The sequence below is a fragment of the Vombatus ursinus genome, unplaced genomic scaffold, assembly GCF_900497805.2.
Source record: "Vombatus ursinus unplaced genomic scaffold, bare-nosed wombat genome assembly UNPS02013931.1, whole genome shotgun sequence".
Lineage (NCBI taxonomy): Eukaryota > Metazoa > Chordata > Mammalia > Diprotodontia > Vombatidae > Vombatus > Vombatus ursinus.
In genome coordinates this window covers 2,557,762-2,574,629 of record NW_020953709.1, presented here as the reverse complement: position 1 = coordinate 2,574,629, position 16,868 = coordinate 2,557,762, and positions in this window count along the sequence as shown.

The window sequence follows — 16,868 nt, the reverse complement described above, 5'->3', positions numbered from 1 at the left end:
ATTAGGGGCAGGAAGTGGCCAGGGTAATCCGGAAGTAGCAGACAGTGAAGGGCCCCAGCTAGGATAGAGGTAACAGAAAATTGGACATTAGGGCAGAGTCAAAGCCACAATGCTAGGACAGTGGAATGAACATCAGGCCAACAACGGGGCCATGTGGGAGAGTTCAGGGGAAGCCCAGGGAGGCGGATGGTTTCCAGGGCCTATACCCCATCAAGGGTACAACTTCAAAGACAAATAAGTTTAGGCGGGTTCTCAAAGTCCCTAGAAGTTTTACCTCAGAGTGGAGTCCTCATGTGTAAAATAAACTGGAGAAGGAAATGACAAACCACTCCAGTAACTTTGCCAAGAAAACCCCAAATAAGGTCACAGAAAGTCAGATGCAACTGAAAAATGACTGAATGAAAAGAATTGCCTCAGGTTGTCAGGCAGCATAGGCCAAGAGAGAGTAGAGGACGGGGAGCTGATGGAGCATCATCTCTCTCTTTTCCTTGCAGGCATACTTGGCCAAGGAGGCCAGTGGAGGGAGTACAGTTGAATGAATGCTTCTTTCTTTACAATAAGGCGGGGACAAGCTAGGCCAAGAGACAGGTGGAGGGAGCAGGATGGAGAGGCATCTTTCCCCACCCCTGCTTTTAGGACAAGGCCAGGCACAGAAACCAGAGCACAGTGGAATGTCATCTCTCTGTCCCCTGAAGGCAAGAAAGGATCCCTGCAAAGAGGAGGAGGCCAGCCTAGGAAACCACTTTTTTTTTTAAAGTATAGTTTGTAATCTAACAACATTGATATTATAAGAGAAATTGTTTTCTAACAACTCTGATACAATGGTTTACCACATTTCACAGTACAAGAATACAATACCATAAACAATATCATGTATCTGAAGCATGAAACAAAACCCATTACCAATCAAGTAGCCTCAATGCATTTGAATGCATTTCCAAATAACACAGAAAATCATTTACCTCATCAACATTGGTACTGTATACTGACCACATCTAAAACCTCATTTAAGTTATCAAGTTTGAAGCAATTACACCTAATTAAAAGAATAATAAAAACAGTTAACATTAATATAGTGTTTTCTCTATGCCAAGCACTGGGTTAAGTACTGTACAAGCGTGCTCTTCATAAAGATATGAGGACGTGTTATTATTATCCTGTTACAGAACAGCAAACTGCAGTAAACAGACATAAGGTATCTTGCTTGGGGTCAGAGAGTAATAAATTTCTTAGTGCCAAATATGACTTAAACGAAATCTGAAGTTATAATCACTGATTGTAGCATTTCAACCTCCAAGGCCCCAGCTACTGATAACTCAAAAGAAAAAATATTATCATTCATAAATCAACATATATGTGAATATAGGTACATATATGTATATACGTGTGTGTGTGTGTGTGTGTGTGTGTGTGTGTGTAAAGATATGTGGTGACATTTCCCAGCTCCAACTAATTGTCTCCTCCACTTCTTTGAAGAGCTGGATCAATTCTCAATCTTCTGCCCTCCTTTACCTATCTTTGAGACTTTTCCAGGTAAGAAGCTGACCTAGACATTTGCTTTCATTTCTCAATATAGACATATTCTTAGAAATACATATAAAGTTTTACAAACAATTTGAATTTCCATGTTTTATCATTAGGCTAAGTGTTTTTAAGGAGTTTAAATGATTTTAAAAATTGAATGAGAGTGATCATGGGGGAAATGCAGAAATGAATGTGAACTATGGAAAAAGTTGTTAGAAAGAGAATTTTCAACTCAGAATAAGAAGTACAAAACTTTGGTCAATTAAAAAAAATCTTTCAAAAATAGAATGGAAAGAAAAAATTACTCCATGAGACAAGAAGATATACAGTCTAAACAGGATTTACTTTATACATTAACAGCAGCTTTAAACTTCTATAAAAATTGCAGCTTATGCTATTGATGTTCATTTTAACCTGCTGAAGCTATAATAATATGGCATAGTGGATGTAGGTATTCAATTATTATTTTTTAAAAATGTCCCATGACACATTTACATAGTGGTACAAAAAATATAAAGCAAGTAATACAACTTCTGGAGTATTAGTTTTGACTGCAAATTGAGGCAATCAGGTGAAAAAATGGTATGAAGGGGTTTATTTAAAAAAATGAAACTATTTTACTGATTTTGCATGAGTTAGGTCATTCAATACTCAGGTTTGGGCAAACCAAGGAATTTCTGATTCTCTTTTAGAACGGAAGAATACATATATGCAATATTTAGAACTGATCATTGTTCTCCTGGCCAAACCTCTGAATTGGGTTTGGGTCTGAACGGCAAACTTGTGGCCTTGCCCCAAGTTGGAATTCCAGTAGACTGCTGTTGGATTAAACCTGTGTACAGAAGCTAGAAAACTATAGATTCAGTGTAATAGAACTGTAGGGTAACCTGTGGGTTCATTTCATACTCTGGTTTTTACACTATAGTTTTTAGACTAGACTGGATCCAGAAACTCAAACCTGCCCAACTCCTGAGGCCAGAGTCATACAGTTAATTCTTGCTTCAGAACTGGCTCCCTACTCGGTAGTTACTTAGCCAAAGGCCTAAGACTATGGCTTCCTTTAGAAGGACATGCTTAGACAAAAGTCTGTCCATTAGTCTCCCCTGAATGGAAAACTAGTGATAGAAAATAGGGCAGTAAGCAGCAGGGCTATCAGCTAGTAGAAGTTCCTTCTTAATTGCCAAAGCTGAATGCATCCTATGGGCCTGGGGCCTCTCCTTGCTCTGGTAGACAGCCTCAGGCCTTTATCAGTGGCTGCACTGAATGTTCCCAGTGGCATGACCAAGGGTGTAGCCCCAATTCTAAGAGCCACACACCCTTCTGTTTATCTTGTCCATAGATCCACTTTTTCTATCTCTTTCTGCCCAGCTGGGCTGAAAAAGTGCCTGACCCTGATCTGCTCAGGATTTGTTGATCAGGACAAGGTTCGTTGCATTTTCCAAATATTTAGGTGAAGGATTGTTGTGGGACCCTCGGCTGCAATTCCTCCTGCTGTTTTCCCCATTTTGTTGTATCCATTCCTCATACAAAGGCTGTTCCCACATTTTTTGTGTTCCACATGTTATCCCTCGTATCTCACGTGAGTCTTATATTCCATGCATTGTCACAATGTCTTGGTGCAAAGTTCGTTAAACCAAGACCCGGGGCAAACTTTTCTTGTTGCCTGTTTTTTATACATATGATCAGTTCAGAATGGCTTTTGTGTTTTAAAAGAATATTTTATTTCATTATTTTTAAATAGCCCAAATGCCATGAAAAGTGAGACAGAGAACAATATTTTGTGCATAGATCCATATCTGGACTCATGCTCTTGAGAGGAATCAGTCAACCAGCATTTGTGAATCAGTTATCATGTGCAAAGCCCTGTGCTAGGCACTGCGGATACAATGACATTCCATGGTCCGTTATGTCTGCAGCTAATCCCAGGCTCCAAATGAAATTGGTGCCAACTAGTTAATTCACATAGACTCACAACATTGATTGGGTTGACATAACATTAAAAGGTAAACTCCAACTACTTAATGAAAAGGGTGAGATGATTAAAAACATCTTTTTAAACAGGTGTTTCCAGATGTCAGTATACTATAATAAAAGACTCATGAAGAAAAAAAAATGAAAAGATCATCATTCATTAAGTGCATGGGTAAAACATAAGGTGCATAATCACATGGTAGGAGTAGTGGTGACTGATGAAGTGCTCGTTTGCTTCATTGGTATGTTTGTGATGCTGGGAGAAATTAGGGAAAAGCTACATGATGAGGAGAGGTGACCAGTGGGAAATTGATGGGAAGATAGAGACAGGAGTCTCCCAGGATGGGCATCTGAGGGCTGTGATCACAATCTATGGAGGGAAAACCCACAGGGGAGAGACCATTGAAAGACTGGGGTGTTGTCAGTCTTACCTTTAGTGACAGCAGTATCAGGAAATGATAAATATTTATTACAGAAAAATTATTTAACTGTGATGTTGGCTTAGTGAGGATGAGAGCAAAGAGTCTGACTTGACCCCAATTCAAGTGTGACAGTTGTGGTATGAGAAAAGTGATTAGTTTTCTATTATATTAATAACCAATTATTAATTGGGGATCCAGTTTTTTTCTTTTTCTTTTATTTCTTTTTCAAGGCCCACCCTACCCCCCTGTCTACTGTTTGATAAAATTGCCCCAAATCTTCCCCACCCATGTAGAAGACCTCATTTCTCTTTAAAGTGTAAGCAGAATTTGATCAAGGAGAATTCTAGCCATAAAGCACTAGACTTATGCCCTTGGAATCCCCCCATTGAAGTCTAGGGCAACTCAGTTCATGAAGGAGAATCTACCCAGAGTGTTCTGGGCTGTAGAGTGCAGTCACTGTAGAGATTTGGCTTGGGGAGAATGGAAATAGTTCTTTGGAAGGCCCAAGACACCTACCTTGACAGAGATCAGAGTCTTGTGGATATCTCATGGAAGGTGTGAAGCCTCCAGGGGCAGAAGGTGTGGAAGATTATTTCCAAACATCTCTTCCTATGCTTAAGTTTTGGAAGTTTCCAAGATGAAGGAAGCAGGTGCAGAGATTCTGGGCAGGACAGTCCCTAGAGACCCTCACTCTCAGACTCTGGTCAACCTATTTGCTCGACTTGCACCCAAGAGGCATGAAGATGGCCCTCCTTTCCTACTCCATCCACAGGGAACACAGAGAATAATAGCCAGGAGGCACAAATGCCCCATAAATATGCCCTGCTCTTACTAGCTTTTGCCTTTGTCTTAAACAAAGTCCTGCTTCATGTCTCACATTCTGCTTTTCCAAGTGAGAGGGACTGTTAAAAATCTGAGCATCCGTTAGGAAAGAAAAATCTTTAGCAACAGAGAACACGCCTACAAATGCATGAAAAACAACTCCCAATCAACTTACAGTGCCCTACTCCCTGGCTCTTTAGAGATATGGGATGTTGGCCGTGGGCCTGGGGAAACTGAGGCTCTTGTTCTCAAGTTTATTTGTGATCCTGTTTGCAGTTTTCTCATTTTGAGTATCACATGGAGAAGAGTCTTTGCCACATAGAAAGAGCCTATGGTCCCATATATAGAAAAGAAGGGGACCTAGTCATAGGGGGTTTCTTCTCCTTGTATTGGAAGTCAAAGCAAATATGTCATAAGATTTTCTTCCAAAGTCCTTCCCTCTGGACTGTTCCAGGACAACAGTAAATGGTTGTTTTTATTTTTCTGATTGATGAAATAGTCATCCATATTTCTGACCGACTGGTTTGTTGCTAGAGTCATGTTTATTTACCCTCACAGCACTGTTTGAAACAAAGACCTGAGTTTGACTATTTCTAGAAGCCTGGTCCTCAGGAAGCTGATTAAAGGTTTTATTAATGTGCAGAGCAGCAAGCAGACAAATAGGGACTATCCATACATACCCTGTATGGCATTTTAAATATTCAGAGATTCCTCCAACAGATGAAAAAACTCATCCATTACAAGAATGTGGGAGACATATCGGGGAGGAAATACACTCAAAGTTGGGGTCAGGTGGCAATACTATACTTCCTAAGAATGGGCTGGTTGACAACCAGTTATTGGTGCCAAATATGGGAGGAAATATTCCTTACTGGATCTATATGTGAAGAAGTTCTAGAGGACACTTACCACTGCTAGGCTTAAGTGAGGTTTGTGTAGAGGAAGTTTCTGCATCTTTATAGAATAAACTGGGGGAAGGATCTAATGATAACTATCTTGGGTACCAGGAAAGAGAACAAATTCAGAGTACTCCAGTCCATCCAGAGTTTCATCCAATCCAAAGCATCAAGCTTCATCTGCCTGACAGAGAGTTACCTGGGGAAAAGGCAAAATGCATATTTTTGCTTATAAACTTTGAGGAGTTTTCAGTCCACTTGATCAAAGTGACTCCATATTGGAGTTCTATCATTATAAGTATAACATTCAAATACATCTGAAACACCAAATAATATAAAGTTTACCATGACCACAAGAGCCATGTCTATCAGACCACTGACACAATTTATTAATTGTACTGAGTTTTCAATCCTTTTATGCCTATATAATATGAACTAGAGGGAAATTTCTCTCAAATATACACCATGTGCAGGCCATGAGCAAGGGATTAACAAATTAAAAATGACCCTGGAATCAAGAATTGTTTTATTTACTATCATTGCAATGTTGCCTATATTTGAGATGATCATTTCTGTAAATAATTTCTCCTTTGAGTAAAGAGATTGCTCCTTTTGAAGGTTTAGAGACTGGGATTCAATACAATCCTTTCAATCTTCATTATTGCTCCAAATCCCTTTACTTTGCTTTCTTTCCTTTCCTTTCCTACTATTTCTTAAACATGTTTTTCAAATTTTAGAGGGGTACATAGTGATTGGACCTGATTTGAGAATTGTCCTTTGGAGGGAATTACAATGAAGTCAGTGATGATTGCATAGGGCTCTCTTTCAGGATATCTCCAAAGTGAGGTATGTGAAATGTTCAATATTTCTGGTTCCTTCTGTGTGTCTTATGAAACCAGCAGGTGGAGTTTTGCTGAGACCTGGACATGGGAAATCTCTGACAACTATTTCCCTTACTCTCATTTTATTCTTTTCCAGTTTCCATGGCAAGTTATTCTTCCCTCAGAGTTCTCCTTCTCAATACTTCCTCTAATTCAATATTCTTGGTTATTTTCTTCTTTTCTGCCAGAATTTCTTCATCTTGTCTTTATTCTGATCACATACATACTCTGTGAATGGAGAAGGTACTGCAACTATCATATGAGTAAAATGTATCTTAAAAGTATTAACTTTGGGGGTTGTTCCTTTTTAAAAGCTAAAAAAAAAAATTCTGTGTGTAGAGTGATCTTTCAGTTTAGGATGAAAATTTGCATTCTTCCTGCTTCTGTGGCTGATTTGACGAAAAAAATAATGGGTTCCTTCAGAACAGAAATAAGTTACATATTAATTTATTTCTAAGAAATAAAATTTTATCAAGTGAATGTAAATGGCAATTAGTTCTGTTTCGGTCAGAAACCCTGACAATCTTCCCCTCTCAGATCTAATTTTTGTACTGGTAAAGAGGACATTCTCTGCCTCATTTCTCGCCTAACCTTAATCACTGAATGGGCATTTCCTCACTCCAACTGAGACCTGTGAAAGACCTTAGCCTGAAAAAGACAAAGTTCCTCCATTGCATCCATGGCTATCTCTAGTGGTCCTGATCTATACCTTGCCATTGGACCCAGGTGGCTCCCAAGAAGAAAGTGAGGCTAGTGATTTTGTACAGCTCTCCCTCACTTAGATCCAATTCACTTGCATGTCATGGAATCACTTCCCTGATGCCATGGTCCTCTCCCAGAACAAAGGACAAACAACAACTACACTTATGGTACACACTGGGCATACAGATATATTCATTATAGCTGCAGTTCTTGACCTCAAAAAACATATCCTAGTATGAGGGGAATAACATATCAAAAGAAGGCTTCAAGGTAGGGATTTTGCATAAGATGTATATATTTGTGAGAAGAGTGGTAGAGAAGAACTCAGGAAAGTTAGGTATAAGAGGTCTAGGAGGTTATGACCAACCAGTGAAAGTAGTTACAGAAGCAAAATGACCTTTCTGGATGAGAAGGCTCTTTAGTTATAGTGGGGCATTCCCTGTTTAGGTCAACAAAGAATTGGTTTGGGAGGATAAAAGAGGACAGCAACTATGAGCTCATTAGTGTTCTTGCCAAAATGCCAGGAAGGGTTGAGAGAGGGAAATACTGATCCTTGGTATGACTCACTTCCTAAGAAGTTCTGAATCATCAAGGCCCCAACTGTCCTCCAAAGTTTCACAGGTTGAAATGGTAGCTGGCAGAGAAAGTCTCCTTCATGCTTGATGGACCTGGTCTCATTGGCCACTCTGCTTCACCCTCCATTAAAGTCAGGGATACAAAGAAATCAGTTCTTGAAATTCTTGTGTTCTTAAAGGAAAAGGAGGAAGCCTATCTTGTACTTGGTTCTCAATTCTTCATGTACCTAAACATATTGCGCTGCTTTCTTTTTCTTTTCATCCTTTCTTTAGCATTTGTGAATATTTAGACGTAGGATACAATAGTTTTTGAACTTTTAAGTATTGAAAGATTGAAAGCTTCATCACTGGTCCCTTCATCCCTTAGAGGTGGTAGCAGAGACAAGAGAAGCAGCCAAGTCATATCTTGGAGGTAATCCAGCAGTGCCTTGACCTGTTAACCAAGAAGAGACCCACTTCAAAGAGTTAGCTGATCTAAATAAGGCAGTAACCAGTCCAAAAATGTTTTGTGTCTAAAAATAGTCTTTCTACTCTTCCCTTTAGAAGATTCCTTCTAACCACAAAGTGGCCTTTTGACGCTGGAACTTTCCACAACCATTAGAGTCCTTTTGGCCATTGGAGACTTCCTGACAGACCTGCACTTTGAGAAAGGTCTCCAGGTCAACCATCCTTCATTGTCTCAGCTCTGCTTCTGAATCTCTGGATTTCCACACTATGCCTAATACCCAAGAGGATCTTCTCCCTGCTCATCTCCTCATTTTTCTGTGCTTTTAGGGGTTGTATTCCTTCATAATATGATAAGCTACTTAAGGTCATTGATTCAATTTTTCTGTCTCTTGGACTTGTGTCCCAAGCTCTTGGCACAGGGCCAGGCGCAAAGTGAGCATTCTAACAAATGTCTGTTGACTTTTTAACAAGTCTACAGATTTAAATCTGGTTATTTGAACCAGAAATGGTAATTCTTCAAGTGGGTCCCCTTTCTTATGCTCTCATGCAGCAAAATGACCAAATGCTACACAAAAATATGTTCCAGTTGCCTTTATGTAATGTGATGCTGTGGGGAGAGGGCTGTTCATACACTATCTGCCTTCTAATGACCCAACTCTGGGAACTCTGGGAACTCTGGAAACAGACAGAATGATTTATTCATTCTTCTACAGGAAAAACTGAGGAGGTAGAAGTGGTTCTGCAAACAGAAGGCTAGTCATGGAGTCACTCCCTGGCTCATCTGAACTGGCTCTTCATAGGAGTTGGTGTTCTCAGGCATGGGGCAATTTTCTGCTTGTTTAGATCAAGCAGTTTGCTGACCTGGTGCTCTGGAGATATATTGGAATCATCTGTTGTGCCTCCAGACTTTGGTGTTCTCACTCAAAGACTGTGTTCCCAGGGGTCCTCTAAGGGTTCTTCTAATTATCTGAATCTCACCATGTTGTAATCTGCTCAATTCCATCTCTAGGTTCTCATTCAACTAAGATCAGAGTGACTTCAGGTACTGTATGCTCAGGCTCACATGGCAGGTTCGGGGTGAGGCAAAAAAGAACAGCCCTTTGTTCTTCCTCATGTCTTTAGTCTCTCAGCCCTTCTTCCCTAAATCAGCACCTGAGGTGGCGGGGGTGGGGGGAATTCTAAATGGCCGATGTAATCCATCTTATCATATCATCCTCATTTTAGGAGCCAATGAGTTATTCTATCCCAAATTTTCTTGCAAAGGTGCTGTCTTGCATGTGTCATATGAGCAGTAGAGAATATCTGTGCAGGCTTCAAAGAGCAGAACCTCAGTTGGCCACCCATTTTTCCTGTTTTCGAATGGGCACATCAGCAAATCAGTTCTCTAAAGTATTGAATTTTTCTTTTAGAGTGGAAAGATGAAGACTCCTGTGCAGTAGAGGGAAAGAAGGGCAGGAGATGAACATTGTTTGAATGTTACTCTTATCCAATCTGGCTCAAGGAGGGAATAACATACTCAGTTAGGTGTAGAAATCTAATTTGCCCTATAGGCAGTAGGAGGGGAAAGGGGAAAAGAAAAGGGAGTGAGGATAGAAGGGAGGGAAGAAGTAGTAAGAGAAAAGGGAAAGAAAAGGATGGGGGCTGATTGAAGGGAGGGCAGATTAAGGAAGAGGGTAATCAAAAGCAAAACACTGGAGAGGAGAGAAAGGGAGAAAGGAGGAAGAAAAGCATAAAGTAAGGGGGAGATACAGGATGGAATGAAAGACACAGAGAGTAATCATAACTGTGAATGTGAATGGGATGAACTCTCCCATAAAATGGAAGCTGATAGCAGAATGGATTGAAAATCATAATCCTACAATATGCTATCTACAAGAAACATATTTGAAACAGTGGGATACCCATAGGGTAAAGGTAAAAGGTTGGAGTAGAATCTATTATACTTCAGCTGAAGTAAGAAAGAAAAAAAAAAGCAGGGGTAGCTATCCTGATCTCAGACAAAGCAAAAGCAAAAATAGAGCTAGTTAAAAGAGATAAGGAAGGAAACTACATCCTGCTAAAAGGCACCATAGACAAAGAAGTAATATCATTGCTAAACATATATGCACCAAGTGGTACAGCATCCAAATTCTTAAAGGAGAAATTCAGGGAGTTAGAAGAAGAAATAGCAAAACTGTACTAGTGGGGACGGCAACCTCCCCCTTTCCGAACTAAATAAATCTAATCACAAAATAAATAAGAAAGAAGTTAAGGAGGTGAACAGAATTTTAGAAAGTTAGATATGATAGACCTCTGGAGAAAATGGAATAGGGATAGAAAGGAATATACCTTTATCTCAGTGGTATGTGGCACCTACACAAAAACTGACCATGTTCTAGGGCATAAAAACCTCACACTCTAATGCAGAAAGGCAAAAATATTGAACACATCCTTTTCTGAAAATGATGCAATAAAAATTAAATGTAATAAAAAGCCATGGGAAGATGGACTAAAAATTATTGGAAACTAAATAATTTAATTCTAAATAATGACTGGATAGGGGGCAGCTAGGTGGCGCAGTAGATACAGCACCAGCCTTAGAGTCAGGAGGACCTGAGTTCAAATCTGGCCTCAGACACATACTAGCTGTGTGACCCTGGGGAAGCCACTTAACCCCAACTGCCTCACCAAAAAAACAAAACAAAACAAAAAAAAAAACCAGAATGACTGGGTCAAACAACAAATCATAGAAATAATTAATAGCTTCATGCAAGAGAATGAATGAAAATAATGAGACAATATACCAAAACCTGTGGGATACAGCAGAAGCAGTTCTTAGTAGAAGTTTTATATCTCTAAATACTTACATGAATGAAACAGTGAAAGAGGAGATTAAGGAATTGGGCATGCAAATAAAAATACTAGAATAAGAAAAAATTAAAAATCCCCAATTAAATATCATATTAGAAATACTGAAACCCAAAGGAGAGACCAATAAAATTGAAATTAAGAAAATTATTGAACTAATAAAAAAAACTAAGAGCTGCTTTTATTTAAAAAAAAACAATAAAATAGATAAACCTTTAGTTAATTTGATTTTAAAACAAAAAAGGAAGCCAAGTTACTAGCATCAAAAGTGAAATGCATGAATTTATCACCAATGAAGAGGAAATTGAAACAATAATTGAGAGGTTTTTTTTCCCCAATGGATGAATATTTACAAAAATATAAATTGCCCAGATTAAAGGAAGAAGAAAAAAATATTTAAATAACCCCACTTCAGAAAAAGAAATTGAATAAGCCATAAATGAACTCCCCAGGAAAAAAATCTTCAGGGCCAAATGGATTTACAAGTGAATTCTATCAACCATTTAAAGAACAATTAATTCCAACACTATATAGACTATATGGGAAAATAGGCAAAGAAGGAGTCCTATGAAATTCTTTTTATGATACAAATATGGTACTGATACCTAATCTGGGAAAAGTCAAAACAGAGAAAGAAAATTATAGAACAATTTCCCTAATGAATATAGATGCAAAAATTTTAAACAAAATGTTAGCAAAAAGATTCCAGTGACTTATCATGAAAATAATACATTAGGACCAGGTAGGATTTATACCAGGAATGCAGAACTGGTTTAATATTAGGAAAACCATCAGCTCAGTTGACTATATCAACAACAAAACTTACAGAAACCATATGATTGTCTCAACAGATGCAGAAAAAAGCTTTTGACAAAATACAACATCCATTCCCATTTAGAAAAAAAACCTGGAGAACACAGTAATAAATGATGTCTTCCTTTAAATGATAAATAGCATCTACCTAAACCACCAGCAAGCATTATAAGTAATGAGGATAAGCTAGAAGCATATCCAATAAGATCAGAGATGAAACAAGAATGTCTATTACCACCACTGTTATTCAAAATTGTACTAGAAATGTTAGCTTTAGCAATAGGAGAAGAAAAATAAATTGAAGGAATTAGAGTAGGCAAAGAAAAACTCACTATTTGACAAAAACAGCTAGGAAAACTGGAAAATAGTATGGCAGAAACTAGGCATAGACCATCATTTGCACCATATGCCAAAATAAAATCAAAATGATACACAATTTAGATTAAAAAGCTGATAGTATAGCCAAACTGTGAGAGCAAAGAATCATTTTTTCTGTCAGATTTGTGGAGAAAGGAAGAATTTATAACCAAACAAGAGATAGTGAACATTATGAAATGCAAAATGGATCATTTTGATTACATTAAATTGAAAAAAATTTGCACAAAAAAAGCCAACGCAACTAAGATTGGGAGGGAAGGAGAAAACTGGGAAAGAATTTTTACAACCAGTGTCTCTGATAAAGGCCTCATTTCTAAAACATATAGAGAATTGAGTCAAATTTATAAGAATACGTGTCATTCCCCAATTGATAAATGATCAAAGGATAGGAACATGCAGTTTTCAGATGAAGACATTAAAGCTATCTATAATCATGTGAAAAGAATGCTCTAAATCACAATGGATCAGAGAAATGCAAATCAAAACAACTCTGAGGTACCACATCTCACCTATCAGATTGGCTAACATGACAAAATAGGAAAATGATAAATGTTGGAGAAGATGTGAAAAAAGTAGAAAACTAATGCACTGGTGGTGGAGTTGTGAACTGATCCAACCATTCTGGAGAACAATTTGGAACTATGCCAAAAGGTCTATAAAATTGTGCATACCCTTTGACCCATTAATACCACTTCTAGGTCTATATCCTAAAGAGATAATACAAATGGGAAAAGGACCCACATGTAATGGAATACTGTTGTGCTATAAGATATGATGAGCAGGCAGACTTCAGGAAAACCTGGAAAAACTTAAATGAACTGATGGTGACTGAAGTGAGCAGAACCAGTAGAACATTGTACACAGTAACAACCACAATATGCAATGATTAGCTTTGACAGGCTCATTTCCTCTCAGCAATGGCTCCAAGACAACTCAAAAGGACTCATGATGCAAAACACTGTCCATATCCAGAAAAAGAACTATGGAGTCTGAAGGGAGATTGACACACATTATTTAATCACTTTGTTTGTTTGTTGTTTGTTTTTTATTGTGCTTTCTCTCATTGGTTCTAATTCTTCTTTACAACATGGCTAACATGAAAATAGTTTCAGTATGAATGTGTATGTAGAACCTGTCTTCGGGTAGAAGGAAGGGAGAGATTGGGAGAAAATTTGGAACTCAAAATCTCAAGGAAGTGAATGTTGAAAACTAAAAAAATATATATATTTTTTTAATTAAAGGAAAAAAAGAAAAACACATATTAACATTAAAAAAAGAATATTCTACTTGAATCAACATGAAAGAAGTAGAACCAATGAGTCAATGTTTTAAAGAGGTTGATGTAATTACAAAGTTAAGAAAAAAGGTTCTAATCAGTAGTGTTGTCTAAAAGAGGGATGGTTTTTGGAGGGAACTGTGTTTTCCATCATTAAAATATTTCAAGCAGAGACTTAGTACTTGCTTGATGGAGACATTGGAGAAAGAATTCTTGATCAGTTACCATATTAGAATTTCCTTCACATTGTTACATTCCATAATAGTGTAATTTTGTGACCGGAAACTATAAATTAAAATTAACAAGTATTTATTCATTACCTGCTCTGGGTAAACCAGTGATAGTTACTTGATATACAAATGTAAAGGACAAATTCCTTCTCTGAAGGAGCTTAAATCACCGTTTCAGTCTTCTTTCTTTTTCATTTAGACCACCTATGGCTTATTTGATCTTCTCCTGACTGATAAGATCCAGTATCCATATGTCTTTCAGATGGGTGGAAGGGATTCCACTAATCACCACACATTCATCCAACTGATGCTCCATTTTGACTGGACTTGGGTGGGACTGGTTCTCTCAGATAATGTGAAAGGGGAAAATTTCTTCAGTGATCTTAAAGAGGAGATGGTCAGGAATGTTCTGTGTGTAGCTTTTAAAGAAAGAGTGCCCCCAAACTTTGACATTTATGAATATTATAAACTTTCTTCTAGGATCACTGTATCATCATCAAATGTGACTTTCATCTATAGAGATACAGACTCTCTTCAAAAACTTGCTAATTCATTTGTTGTTTATGTAGTTTATGGGAAGATATTTGTTGCCTCCACTGCTTGGGATTTTTCTTTTGATACTAGGTTGCAACTGCTTACTCATTTTCATGGTACCATACTATTTTCTCATTCTCAGATGAAGATTCCTGGTTTCACAGATTTTCTAAGTCTGAATCCCAGGGTTAACTGTGAGGACATTTTCCTAAAGACATTCTTTGAGTCAGTCTTTAATTGCAAATTTTTAGGAAAAAAGTCGTGTAGACATATCATATGCAATATGCCCAGAAGGTCTTTCCTCAAGAGATGTATTTTTTCAAGAATTTGACAAGATCATTATGGAACTGAGTTCTAATGTTTACAATGCAGTATATTTAGTGGCTCATGCTCTCCATCAAATGCTCCAGTCTGAGGCAAAAGAGACATCAAAAATTGGAAGAAACCCAGATCTTTCTTGGAAGGTAACATTTCTCTTCCACTTGGGATTACCACATGACACTTACCACATTCATTTGTTACATATCTATTCTACAGATGGTACAGCAATGACCTGAGACTTCAATACTACCTCTTACTCTCTTATTATTTTTTTTTTGTGATTACATTGAATTCTGGGTGAAAACAATGAAATTAGCTCAGATAATAGGCATTTATTTCAACTTTGCGATAGCAACCTTGGTGAGGTTGTTGATGTTCTTTCTTTTACACATCTCTTTGGGGATGAGTCTATGTGGCAGGAGAGTTTCATTAAATCTCTTCCAATTTAGAGCCCTTACAGTAGCCTGGGTCATGACATTGCAAACACCAAGGTGTTTTGTGGGATTTCTAATTCATCAATTTCAACTTCTATCAACATCTATAGTTGAGCAGCAGAATTGATATTTGCACATGGGTACACTTGCTTCAATGATGCATTCAGTTTTAAAATGCAGAGGAATCTGTTATTGGCAACTGTAACCTAGATGTGATTCTTAGTGTTTGAAGGAACTGGTTGCTGTGGTGGAAATGTTGGGAAACTGGGCACATAGGGAGAGATTGTAGCCTAGTAGAGTTTATATTACAACAGAGGACCTCTGATTACAGAATGATCAGGAGTCTAGATTTGGAAAGCATATTCCAAACCAGTTAATGAGAAAATGTCTATGATTTGAAGTTCTAGAAGATCATTCAACCTGGGATAGACAGGACGTTCCAAGATAGCAATTCAATAGTCAAAAAGAGAAATGATCCCAAAGAGGAAGAAAAAGAGGATTTACTTGTATATGGCAAGGATCAGTCCCCAAAAACTCAATCACCAAGTCAGATGTAGACATCATGTATACAGGAGAAGAAATAATAGGCATGTAACAGATTACCAAGACAAAACATGAAATACTCCTGTAGGGATAGTTCCAAGAGAACCAAATATCAGAATTATCTGACTTTGGTAAGGAAATGAGGTTAATAGAAAAGATTATTATTGTTACTTTATGCAGATTTTAGAATGTTTGAAAGACAGTAGTTGAAGAATAGACAAGAATGGAACTCTGGGTGAATGGAAAAATGATAATTGACAATAGAAAAATCTCTGTTCTAGGGGCAGCTAGGTGGCGCAGTGTATAGAGCTCCGGCCTTGAAGTCAGGAGGACATGAGTTCAAATCCAGTCTCAGACATATGACAATTACTAGCTGTGTGACCCTGGGCAAGTCATTTAACCCTGATTGCCTCACCAAAAAGCCAAAAAAAAAATTTCCGTTCAATTATTATTTCTTTGTTTTTTTCTTCCACTCTGAAAGACTTTGTCAATAGAATATAAAAAACAGATAAATAAAACACTAGATAAGTAGTTGTTTGGTCTGGGCGTGAATCAGATAATGAGATCCCTGTAACCAATCTCTCAGTTAGAAAATGAGCTCAATAAACAGACTGGTAGAGGAAAGTCAGACCAGAGCAAAGATAAATGTAGCCCAAGAACCAAGTGTATTTTCTGAGGGCCTTAGGAACTTCGGGTCTGTGCTCATAAATCCAAGGGAGAAGCACTAGCCTTCTGTGAACTGGCTGTTTTATTCATTTAAGATTTTGTTGTTGTTGTTTCTCTTTTAATAACCAGGCAACTCTGGTAATTGACTTAACGCTGGGTATAGAGTCAGGAAGACCTCAATTAAAATTTAGCCTCAGACACCTAAGAGCTATGTGATCTTGGGCAATTCATTTAAATCTATTTGTCTCAGCTTCCTCTACTATAATATGGTGACAATAACTATACCTACCTCTGAGGTTTGTTGTGAGGATAAAAGTAAATCATATTTGTGAATTACCTAGCACAGTGTCTGGTTCATATTAAGTATAAATGCTTATTTTACTAAACAAGACAATTATTTTTATACTTGTCATTTATAAAATAATTACTAATGGTGTCATATCATGTAATTATATTAGATTTATAATGTGAAATATAAGTCAAAATGTAGAATTACATAATAATAATATAAATACCAATATTTCTACTACTTCTATTCCTACTACTACTATTACCAAGGCAACTACTACAAGTACTACTCTGACAA